Source organism: Rhinolophus ferrumequinum, chromosome 2 (assembly GCF_004115265.2).
Source record: "Rhinolophus ferrumequinum isolate MPI-CBG mRhiFer1 chromosome 2, mRhiFer1_v1.p, whole genome shotgun sequence".
NCBI classification, from domain to species: Eukaryota; Metazoa; Chordata; class Mammalia; order Chiroptera; family Rhinolophidae; genus Rhinolophus; species Rhinolophus ferrumequinum.
The window spans coordinates 52,537,808-52,549,960 of NC_046285.1; the positions used below are offsets into that span (position 1 = coordinate 52,537,808).

The window sequence follows — 12,153 nt, forward strand, 5'->3', positions numbered from 1 at the left end:
GGCCAACCCGTACGTCCCCTCCCTTTATTAGGCTCAAGCAACTAAAAGTTCTGTTAGCAGCAAGGTGGAATAACAACACCTAAGTTTACTTCGTCCGCGCCTGATCGCCGGGTCTCACAAGCGCGGGCGAAGTAGACTTAGGGCGGAAAGATGGCCCAAGCCCGGGACAGCAGGTGACAGAGTGCGCTCTCGCGTCGCAGAAGGGACGCTGCGAAAACCAAACTCGCGATTTGTATATCCGGCCGGGGCTCTGCTGGGAGATAAACCTTCTGCGGAGGGAAGTATTTAATTTGCATCCAGCACTGTTTGAAGAAACTCCTTCCCGCAGGAGTGGGGGGAGTGGGCATGTGGGATCTTTCACTTGGTATGCCTCCCAGTCCTCCGCCCGAGGCAGGGCGCGCCGAGCCAGTTGTCAGATGAGAATTATAGTAGTTTTTTTGTTTGTGTTTGGAAGGCATGGGGTGCTGTTAAGGAATAAAAGAGACCTGGATTGGGAGCTAAAATCTGGCTTCCTCTCCATCATTCTAGCACAAGCTTCTTCTGTGACCTTGACTCCGGGCAAGTCTAGTCTAGGGTCCTCACTGAGCCTCAGTTTCCCTGTTCATAAAACAGGGATTTGGATTATGATCTTGTCGTTGCACGGCCAGGGTGGCATATTCCACCTCCTCCCGCCAAAGGAAAAAAAGCCGTCCTCCGTTAGTAACCCCCTCCCTGACACTTAACTGTTTTTAGGGTGCCCTCTCAAATGCATTCTTTTCTTCATTCGCTTGGGCGCGGGGGGGGGGGGCTAAAAAGGCGACGGGTGGGCGGGGCCTGTCATATCGCCCCGCCCACCCGATGGTCCCGCCCCTCCCGTCGTCCCCTTTGCGCCCCTCCGCCCTCTGCGCTGGGATGAGGCAACCACGTGACCTCACATCCGGCGCGGGAGTCCCGAGCTTGCGGCGCGCTCTACCGCCCGCCTGTCGGCTGTCCCCGCAGCTAGATCTGGGCGCCACCGCGGAGGGGAGGGGGGTTCGCTACGTAGCTGGCTGGGGGGAAGCCGTTTCGGATTGCAGACCGCCCCCCTCCCCTGCCCGCCTCCCACTGCCGCCCTCCCTTGTTCTCGCTCTGTCCCGCTGCACGCCGCCGCCGCAGGCGGGCGGAGAGCGCGGACACCCTAGCGCCGGGCCCCGCCGCGGCGCCTCCCTCCTCTCACCCCAGCCGCAGCGCGCGGCGACGGCGGCGGCGGCGGCGGCTCCTTGAGCCCGAGCGACCCGCGGCCGCCGGCGCCTGTCGAGGGCGATGGGGCTGGGCTGAGGCTAGGCGGCGGCGGCGGCGGCGGCGGCGACAGCGGCGGGCCGCGGCCCCGGCCCCCCGTGGGTGGCCTTTGGGGTGCTCCGGCCTGGAGGCCGCGGAGGAGACGGCGCGGCGGCAGCGGCGGCCGGTGAGTGGCCCGGGCTTTCTCTGGGCGCTGGAGGGCAGGGTGAGCGGGGCAGGGAGCGGGAGGGTGGGGGGGGGGAGGTTGGAGGAGGCGAACGGTATTGTCGGGGTGGTGGGTACCAGGTGAGCTTATGTTCGGCCTCCTCGGGCCAGAGTGGGGCATCATTTCGGGGGAGGTGTGTGGGGGGTGTAGAGGGGCGCTCCGAGACCACGGAATGTCTTCTAGGACAGGTGAGGCGAGAAGGAGCGATCCACGTTGTGGGTGTGAAGGCCTGCCTGGTTTGGACACGTTCCTTGTGTTGGGGCTTGGGAGAGGGATGGTGCACCAGCCTGTGTAGAAAGTCCGGGAGATGGTGTGGTTGAAGGTAGGGATGTTGGCAGATCATTTGATGGGTTTCTGCGGGTGGCGACTGAAGGAATCTTGAGTTCGCCGGTAGCCATGGAACAGTAGAGCTCCTTGCCAATCACCATACTTTACAGAGAAACTAAGGCCCAGAGAGGAAAAGTGACTTCTAACTGCTTAATTAAGGCCTCTCACTTTGACTCATAACGAGGGCTAGAAAAACCAGGCCCCTTTCCTCTAATTCTTAGGTGGCTACTCTCTTTATGGCCTTTGCTCTGCTCATTCCCTTCACAAAGTTAGGTTCTGGTCGATGTATGATCTCTCTCTCTCTCTCTCTCTCTCTCTCTCTCTCTCTCTCTCTCTCTCTCTCTCTCTCTTTTTCCGGGTGGGGGGAGCGAGTGAATCAGATTGAGGATTGACAGTAGCTTCCCAGTTTGGAAAGCTTTTGTGACAGGTGTTTATCGTTTCCTCTTCCCATAGATCTGACAGAACATCTTTGGATCTTGGTATCTGGACATAGGAGGTATGAATCACTAACATAATTAACTACTTTTAATCATCAGTGTCTTAGAGCTATATTTAGTGGTTATATTAGTGCAAAATGAATGGGTATGGAGTAGTAAACCTAGAAACAGAAACCAATGTTTCCTACATAGGGTTCTGAGCTAAATGAGAACACTTGTATATGTAATGACTATTTTAGATCTATGAGTCAGACGTTAGAATTTTAAAAAAATCTAAAATGCAGGAACGTAAAAGATTATTGCAAAATGAACACTATCTTCTAAAGGCTTTGTGGCTAAAGTTAAAGGCGATTTGTCTTTTGAAGGACATTTACATGCTCTACCTTTGCTTAGAACTCAGCCTCTCTACCAAGGCACATTTGTTAATTTTGTTTCACTCGAATATAAGTAGCGTTCTTTTCTCAAAAGGATTGCTAACTTGTGGAATAGGCTACAGTTGCCAAAATATGTATGTAGGCACCCAATTCTGGTTTTAGCAACCCCTTTTTTAAGGCAAATCAGTTCCTGGAAGTTGTTTGAAATAGTAAGCCTATTACTAATAATAGTTATGGAAATTTCTTTTGCTACTATTGTTGGTTTTGCCATATCCACCGTTAGGTGATGGTGAGATGGTTAAGTGAGATTTTTGAACATTGTTAGAACAACAAAGCTTGTTTTCGGTCAGGGGATTGGGTAGGAAAAGTGATGACACTGTTTGGAATCAATTTATAAGTAGTACAGTTATATGTAAATAAAATATATATTTTTTAGAGTTTTATTTATTTGTGTTTTTCCAGGACCCATCCGCTCCAAGTCAAGTAGTTGTTTCAATCTAGTTGTGGAGGGCGCAGCTCACAGTGGCCCATGTGGGGATCGAACTGGGAACCTTGTGGTTAAGAGCACTGCGCTCTAACCAACTGAGCTAACCGGCTGCCCCCTAAATAGAATATTAAGTAGCAGTTTATTTTGAAAATAAAGCTGAGTCCTCAATTTGATGCAGTGTTCAAATTATGTAATAGAAGGGCTGATTTCTTTGTGCAGGCCAGTCAGGAAGTTTTATTTGGGGTACTTCTGGTAATTAAGTTTTAATTTACAAGTGATTTGAGACAAATAGGATAAATTCCTACATAGGAAAATAGTTTTATAGGAATCAGAACAAAGCTCTATAACCCTGAATGTCTAAGTAGTATCCATCTTCTGATGAAATTTCTGCTTGGTTCTGCTTACTAAATTTAGAGATAAAATACTTCTGTTGGTTTAGTTAGCTCTTAATAGTTGTGTCACTTAGGTAATATCAGTTTCCCATCTATGTCATGTTTCAAGAATGTGGATAATTGTGGGTTGGCAGCTATAGCATACTGCAGTAGAAAAAGCATGGAGAATCAGACCTGAGTTTGATTTCTAACTTTCTTAACTAGTCGTTTGACTCTGACTGATGCTAATAGTTATTGAGTAAGCTTACTGTATACTAGGCTTTGAATTAAACACTTGACATGAAGTATCTCATTTAAACTCCATTTTACAGATGAGGAAAGTGAAGTTCCGAGATGTTAAGTTGCTCAGAGTCACATACAGCTAACTTGGTCACATACAGCTAAACCTAGAAGTAGAAACCTCTTCTCATACAGTAACAGAGCTAGGATTCTGGCTGTCATCAAAGTCCCTTACACTGTAAGTTGCTTAACTTTTCTGTTCTTCTTCCTCCTTTTTTTTTTTTTTTTTTTTTTCAAGTTAACAAAGTCTACTAATACTTACCTCAGAGTTTTGAGGATTAGCTGAGAACATATAAAGAAAAAGTACCACTCTTCCTGGCACATAATACATAGTTCCTTTCACTCTCCATTCCATTTACTGAATCAAGCTTTGCTTGTATAGCATTGTGGTTTTGCAACCACTCTGCATATAAGGTTTTAAAATGTGAATATACTTTATACCTAAGATTAATAGCAGTCCTACGAGATGAGTTATGATCAGTGATATGGGGCATTCTGTGAAACTGTCTTTATTCTGTATTTTTTCCCTGTTGTCTGGGTGTTGGTGGAAATAAGAACTTTATGCTTGTGAATGACAATGAGGTGGTTGTAATTTCTAAAATCTTGGAAGACAGAAAATAGAATTTCAAAATGATCTTGATCCCTTGGTTTATGTAAAGCTGGGTTCTATTTACTGGTGTACTCAGTAACCTAAATTAGCTACGCAAGTACTAAGTGAGAGACCTTGTGAATAGACCTAAGTTGAGTAAGAGCTAGCAGCTTATCACTTATTAAAGATAACAGTCTTAAAACTCTTGAAACAATTCACAGTGATATGCTAAAAGAAGATACCAGTAGTGTGTGACATCTACCTGAGAGGTCACCAGAATGTTTGTTCCAGTGATGGAATGTATTCTGACTGTGCCATTTAGCTCATCTGGTTAAATCTGAATCCAAGAGATAGCTGATGGGATTTAGTCTTTGGTTTTGCAACATAGTTTGTGCAATAAAGCTAACTGGCCTGCGGAGACAGTCAATTTGAAGTCATCAAACCCATGCTCTAATTAACTCACCTACCTAGTCCAGGAAACATACAAGAAGCAAGGATATAATATTAGAGTCTAACTTGAATTTTGTTGATCTTTCTATTTTGATAGTAGAGAAATAAGATCAGAATTGGGGCACATATTTTGAGATTTAGGTTAAAATATGTAAAAGTTTCTAGGCTTATTTAATCTGGAGAAAAACAGGTGGTATTTCTAAGATAGAATGTCCTGAAGTTAATGGTAATTAATGATTGCAAAAATTATGTGTGAAAACATTTATATTAGTAAGATTAAAAATAGAAGTAATGTGAAATGTCATGAAAAATGGTAATTGGAAAAACGATTGTTATTATAATAGTGAGTTAATGATACGCAGGAGAAAAATGGAATGCAGGAAAGGGACAACCACTCAAGTACCAATAACTGAGAATGAGTAAAGTTGAGGATGGGGATTGGTGAGGTTTCCATGGAACAGTTTCTCCAAAGAACTATCCCAACACCAGATCTAGTAACATCCTTGACTCAAAGGCTCATCCTGGTGCCTTTGCTAGGACTGAGGTGGTAAAACCAGCTAAATAGGAAACGTTAAGAAAGACGCATGTACCACAAGTTGTCTCTCCATGGAAAAAGGCTATGTAGACCTATGGAAACGGCGCCTCCGAGGCATGTTCCTTTGAAAGTCTAAGTGGAAATGTATCTTTTACCTCTTCCTATTGCCAAAGGCTACCAATACGAGTATGAACTGAGAATGCAGGAAGAAGTATTCTATACTTGAGTCTATTTATGTATGTGAGATGGAATGAATTCAGTTGTATTATAATTAATCTTTAATCAAAATTTCTCTCTTTTGTTGACTTTCACTTCCTTTGGATCTTGCATTAAGTGATCTATAGCACTAAGATACTAGTTAAGTAAGAAATTAATTTCTGGGAAAAAATGAGTTAACTGTAAAGTAGAATTTCTTGATTACATGATGTAGAACTTCTGATTTCTGTAGAATCTTTCTCAGAACATTTTAAATAAAAATATTTATAATGTTATTGGGTTATGTGTGAAAGGCAGTTCTACCTCAGTAATAACAAGCTAGATTAATTGACTCGTATTTTATTTAGTTTTCCTTATTTTCACAAAGGAATTTGTGATTGGACATTGAAATATAGAGGTATGAGATTAGAAAATAATAATGCTGAATGTTCATAGATAGGGCATAGACCAGTCCCTTCTTTTTACAGAAAAGGAAACTGATATCTGGAGAGGTAAGTGATGCTGCCAAAGTATGTGGGGTTTAGGAGATTCTCTTAGTTGGCTATTCTTTTCACCCTGGCCTTTATTTTGTGCTGCAGTAATGGCACATGTCAAAACTAAGTGTGTGTTTTTTTCCCTACTGAGAAACAACTTTAAGGGTTGCTTTTGATTACTTGACAGGCTTCTATTACATTTTTTAGTATATTTTAAATGAGTCATGGAATTAGCTCCCACATATGAGGTGTGATCAAAAAATACAGTGAATGTTGAAATCTTTTAAAAAAATTATTGCAATAAAAGATACATTACCCTCAAAACCCTCCCCCTCGTTTCAAACACACAGCTCCCATTGTTCTTGCCACTTTCTGTAAGTCCTCTTTCGTGAGTGTCTTTAATTGCGCTGTTGTGGCTGCCTCGAAGCCTGAATTGATTCAAAACATTTACCTTTCCTGGTCATTTTGACTTTGGGAAGAGCCAGACGTCGCATGGTGCCAGATCCACTGAATAAGGTGGGATGAGGACACACCATAATGTTTTTATTTGACAGAAATTGCTGTACCAGAAGCGATGTGTGACACTGAGCCTTTCTTTTGTGATCAAAGCATATTGCTGCCGAGTACCATCCAACGGAAAAGGCAGGGATCTTTCAATGCAGGAAGTGGCACGTCGAACCTTAGTAACAGTGTATGACAGGTTTCAGCTTGTTCAGTGCAGTCAGTTGGGTGTGAGCTACGGTTGAGAGAAGGTGTGTTTTAAAGTGTGCTGTAAATGATCCTCCATCATGACAATACACCGTGTCACACACTGCTTTTGGTATATGGCAATTTTTGTCAAATAAAAACATTACGATGTGTCCTCCTCCACCTTATTCACTAGATTGGACACCATGAGACTTCTGACTCTTCCCCAAAGTCCAAATGATTTAGGACATCAAGGCAGCCACGGCAGTGCAATTAGACACTAACGAGGACTTCCAGAACTGTTTCAGAAAGTGACAGGAACGATGGAGTAAGTGTATTTGAAGTAAGCGGGAGTGTTGGGGTGGGTGGGGGGGTGGTTAATGGCAATGTGTTTTTTACTGTAATAAACATTTTTTATTTAAACATTCATCGAGTTTTTTGATCACCCCTTGTACATGTCTAGCATGACTTCTTTACAGCGTTCCTATATTGTTTTTTTCTCACTTGTGAATAGGATGAAAATACATTAGTTATTAACTTATTTTGATACAAAAGACAAATGATTTGATTTCTTATTCTTTCTGATCTAAAGAGCTAAGTAAAGTCAAATCACCGTTTATGTGGGGGGGCTTTGGACCTAAATTCTCACTTCAGGTAAAATCTTGTCAGAATTACTCTTGAAAAAGTCCTTTAGAAAGCACCAGTTTGAAAACTGGTTAACTGACATATTTGTCAATTCCAACAGCCAGTTTCCCTCCAGCTTTTAGAACAGGTTCCTTTTTTTGGTGCGCTGCATTATAGTCAGCTACGTGGCATAATCGTTTGACAGGTGAATGGGACTTTACATTGAGGAAGAGCAGATTTATCGTCCCATTGCGTGCGTGCTCTGGTACAAGGGTGGAAGGGCAGGCGTCCTACCACCAGTATGGAAAGTTTTTTTTCTCTTGTTTTTCTTTTTTTTTCTGCAGCACAGGTAGGTTGAATGGATATAATTAAATGCATATATAATGTGACTCCACAGTGTGAATAATAGAGAAAGAAATTTGGTATTTATGAAATCTGCTATATCCCCAGAGTTATACCATGCAAAAAATGTAGCTTAATTAAAAGGCTAAGTAATAAAGTTGGGAATATTGGGGGACCCTTGGTACTTGTATAATTCTGGGTTAATACTCAGCTCCTTTCAGTGTTTTTAAGAGTTAATGCCTTCCTTAGCAAATCTGCATTATTTTAAAAGAACTATATAAGTTGTTAATATTTTTTCATGAAATTTAAAGTGTCTGAAACTAAACATCACTTTTGGGATAGCACAGTAAGAAAACACCAGGTCTTAAAAAAAAAAAATAATGGTGGCTAAAGATGCCCTGGGAGGAGAGCCTGGTGTATGGGTTAAAAGGTGGACTTCAGAGCCATGTACAAGCCATTTTGAATTCCAGCCTCATCACTTAATAGCTCTGCAGTCTGGGTCAAGTCACTTAACCTTTTTTAGTTTCTTCATTTGCTGAATGGAGGTAAGAAAATACAGCTGAGGATTGTGAGGATAAAAGGCTCAGTAAATGGTAACTTACTATTATTTGTTAGTAGTATTTAGCATACTGAAAAAGAGAGGAGAAGAGAGAGAGAGAGAGAGAGAGAGAGAGAGAGAGCGAGAGAGAGAAATGTGTTTGTGGGGAGACGTGATTCAGGATTGCTATTGTTTTTCTTTTTTTTCTTCCTAAAGTGGAACAGCAGCCAATGGTAACATGGTGTTATATTCAGGCTTTTCAGAGCAAAAATGCCATGATTTTGTATCTTTGATAACAACATCCTAAAAGCTCAAGATGTTAATCTCATGTATCTCTAATGTACATTTTATGTATATTTTTGTCTTTCTCTTTGTGTCTCCGGGTGTGTGTGCAGCACTCTTTCCCCCATCCTCTGTTACTGTTACTTACCCATTGTCTTTCTCCCTGGCCACATTATAAAATTAAAGAACGTGTTTAATTGTATGTGTTTAATAGGATTTTATGTGCCTTATTTTCATTGAAAATACTGATTAGTGAAATGTGTCTACATCTTTTCTTTAAAAAGGAGACTTGAAATTTTACTTCTGTGGCCTTTGATTTGATTTCTTTAAACGTGGGTTACTGGTTCTTCATAGACCGAAGATTTTTCATACATCTCTAGATTATGCCTTTTTAAGCCATCAATTTTTAAAGCTCATTTATAATTAGTTTTTGTCCATGATTCCCTAAAGTTTCTCTCTAAAAACTATTTTTCCTTATTTCACAAGTGAGAGGTGGAATCCTTATTTTACATGGCAACTATAATAACATAATTTAATTTACTATGTAAAATGTAAAGTCCTACAGGTAAGTAGCCTGCTTTTGTTTGGAGCACTTAATTATTTGAAAGACTAGACTAACCTAGCAAATTCTTAGTTAAAATAAATTTAAATTTTTATTTCATAGGTCCTTTTGATATGAAAATGTGCTTTTTATAGTTATCACCACTGCCTTAGAGTCAGTTGATGAATAATTTTGAGGTAACCTCTGGTTGTTTTCTGTTAAGTTTTTGGTGAGAAGAAGAATAGAATAAACGGCTTCATTTAGTCAGGTTCAAAAGCATCTAAATGTGTTTTTTCCCTAAATCCTTTCTTGTCTCTGGTGCAGCCCAGGTTAGAGTGGCAGAGCCCGGTAATTGTATAAAACTTAAACTTTTATGGCCAGAGAGGTTCAACTCCTGTCTCTAACAATATGTTCATAGTTAATCTCCCACTACTAATAGTCCCTATCCTCTTAGCCGTAGCATTTCTAACCCTCATTGAACGAAAAGTACTGGGCAATTCCAAACGTTGTAGGCCCCTACGGACTCCTCCAGCCGATCGCTGACGCCGTCAAACTATTCACCAAAGAACCCCTACGTCACCTAACATCATCAGTCTCCATATTCACAGTCTCCACTGTGAATGACTCTCGTGTTTTGTTAAAAGCTGTGGCAATTACCAATTACTGTGGTGCGTAAGAGTTGTGATCTTACAGGCAGTGAGGAAGGAGGCTTGGCTAGCGCCTCTTGGTTATGCCTTTAGGATTGTGTTGGCACATCTAACTGTTCAGTGCTTTTTTAGTTCCTGTATGTGCCAAGCTTAGGGCTAGATACTGAGTCTACATTGATGAATGAGTTCTGCCATCTTAGAGATAAACAGTCTGGCAGGCGAACCCATGCTGCTGCATCACACGAGTCCAGAGGGCGTCACTCACACTGTGTTCTTCGGGATGTGGCCCTTTGCGCGGCCTGGGGTCTCTTTCAGACTCATTACATATAAGTTCATCTATATCTTTATCATGTCAGACAAGGCCCTCATCATAATCTGATTGTCTCATCCCCGCCTTCCCAGCCGTTCCCCAGAGGCCATCCTGTGCTCCAGCCAATTTAAGTAACTTGTATTCCTGATATTTTCTAGGATTCCTCACGTTAGTACTTCTGCATACGGCCTTACCTCTGCTTGGAGTCCATTCCCCTGTTCTTTCTCCTCTTTTGACTGCTTGTTTGCTTGATGAATTAACGCCCTTCAGGTCTTAGGTCAAGGGACAGTTCTTCTTTGAAGTCTTTTCTATCCTCCTTTCCCTCTCCTGTCCCCCTCCCTGCTCCCATGACACCTACTGTACTATGGCACTCAACTATTTTGTTTGGTCTATGTTAGCTTACTTGCTGGATTCGTCTACTAGAATTGGCTCCCTGAGGTTAGAAATTTAATCTATGTCATCTCCAGCATTTAGCACAGTACTTGGCACATGTAGACAATGACATCATAACAAATGACTTTTTATGAAATCACAAGTGGTCATTCTTGCTAGAATGCTAATTTATTATTTATAGACTTATTTTAAAATATTAGGATACTTGGTCAACATCTTGGTTTTCTCAATTAATTTGCCTTTTCCTAAATCAAGCAGTGGTCTGGGGTTAGATTTCAAGTTACTACTTAGCTAGGATAAAAGTGGTGTTTTAAGTTTGTAGGTGAACATGTTGGTGAGACTTTCTGTTCATAGTAATGAAAAATTAACCATGAATGATCTCTAAAATAAACAAAGGCTTTCAGTCCAGGAAAGGTGACACCCAGGACTGCGGTGGCACCCAGTGCTACCTCTGTCTCTGCCAGTGGTGCCCACTGCTGCCGGGCAGGAGTGGATGAAGTGTAGAAGGGGGATCCCCTCCGGCAAGCGCAGTCAGGGAGACTTCCAGACTTGCTCCGGCCACCCTTTGAGTGGTAGAACTGAAGTGCCCACTCCCCACGTCTCCGTACTTTTTAACATTTTGTTACTTAGAGATTTATCTTAGATTTGTCAGCTTTAAGAAGCTGTAATTCATTTCTGTATTAACTTCTGAACAGAGTGATCTTGCCTGAGAGGAAGAGGAAGTAGTTGATAGTTAGGAGCGTAGCTCTGTGCTGGTGTTTACACAGGGTTAGGTGAGGTCACCGAGGGGCCTGGGAAGCGGATCATGGAGAGTCAGGACGCGGGCATAGGCTTGAGATGTGCGGGCACACCAAAGACAAAATGTACTTAGTTGTCAAAGTTTGCCCACAGAAATAGAATTTTACCCTGTCTTGCCCTGTCGCACTCATTCAGCTGCATTGCTGGGTGCTGGCCTGGTTCCCAGTCTGTATGTCCATTATTGTGGGAAATGTTCTCTGCCGCATAACGGAAGAAGGACAAACGTGGGAAAAGTCCTTTGCTGGAAGGTAGAAGAGACAGTCAGAGTTTAGTAGGGAAGGTAACGACAGGGTCTGGAAGGACGAGTAGTAGCTCTTCAGCAGAACGAGTTAGGAAAGGGCGTTGCTGGCAGACAGAGTAACATACAGGAGTTACTGGAAACAGGAGGCTGTTGGAGGCATCACAAATGGTGTTCTATGCAGATGAGACGTACAGTTTGTGAGGTGAACGAGAACCACTGGCGAATGGCACATGGTGTTGATACCTAGGCAGGGCCAGATTTGGAAGGACTTTAGCATGGCTGCCAATTAGTTGCAACTTTGTCCTTGGAGCCCAACTGGGCCTCACTTCCACTCCAGTTCCTCTTGGTAGTGGAATGGTAAGACTTTTCAAAGTCTTGCTAATGAGAGGACTGCATAACTTTGTTTAATCCAGTATTTTTTTTTCAATTTATGATAGCAATTTTAAATGCCTTTAATTTTTTTTTTTATTGGAAGGACTCTTACCCGTTTGGGAAATCCTGCTGCAGACAATGGGAAGCTATTGACATTTTAAGGAGGGAAAGAAATGATCGTACCTTGTTCGTTTGTTGATTTGAATGAGGGCTGTTAGGGGATGAGGACCTGAGTGGAGGCTGTGCCAGTGGAGATAGGGCATGGTGAGGCGGATTAGAGAAAGGTAGAAATGATAGACTCACTACCCAGGTGGACGTAGGTGTGGGTTAGGAAAGCGTGTAGGATAACTTCCAAAT

At 42.5% G+C, this 12,153-nt stretch overlaps 1 protein-coding gene across 3 annotated transcripts in view; it reads left to right on the forward strand.

Moving 5' to 3' along the window:
* Positions 1 to 1,324: 1,324 nt before the first annotated feature.
* ATP13A3 (ATPase 13A3) overlaps positions 1,325 to 12,153 on the forward strand; it is a 78,684-nt gene continuing 67,855 nt past the window's right edge. The window contains exons 1-3 of one of the 3 annotated variants that reach the window (XM_033129220.1): positions 1,339 to 1,423; positions 2,243 to 2,285; positions 3,791 to 3,936. The gene's annotated coding sequence lies outside the window, so the exon portion shown is untranslated. Of the gene's footprint in view, positions 1,424 to 2,242; positions 2,286 to 3,790; positions 3,937 to 12,153 lie in introns of all 3 variants that reach the window. The other 2 variants (XM_033129210.1, XM_033129223.1) reach the window with 2 other exon arrangements.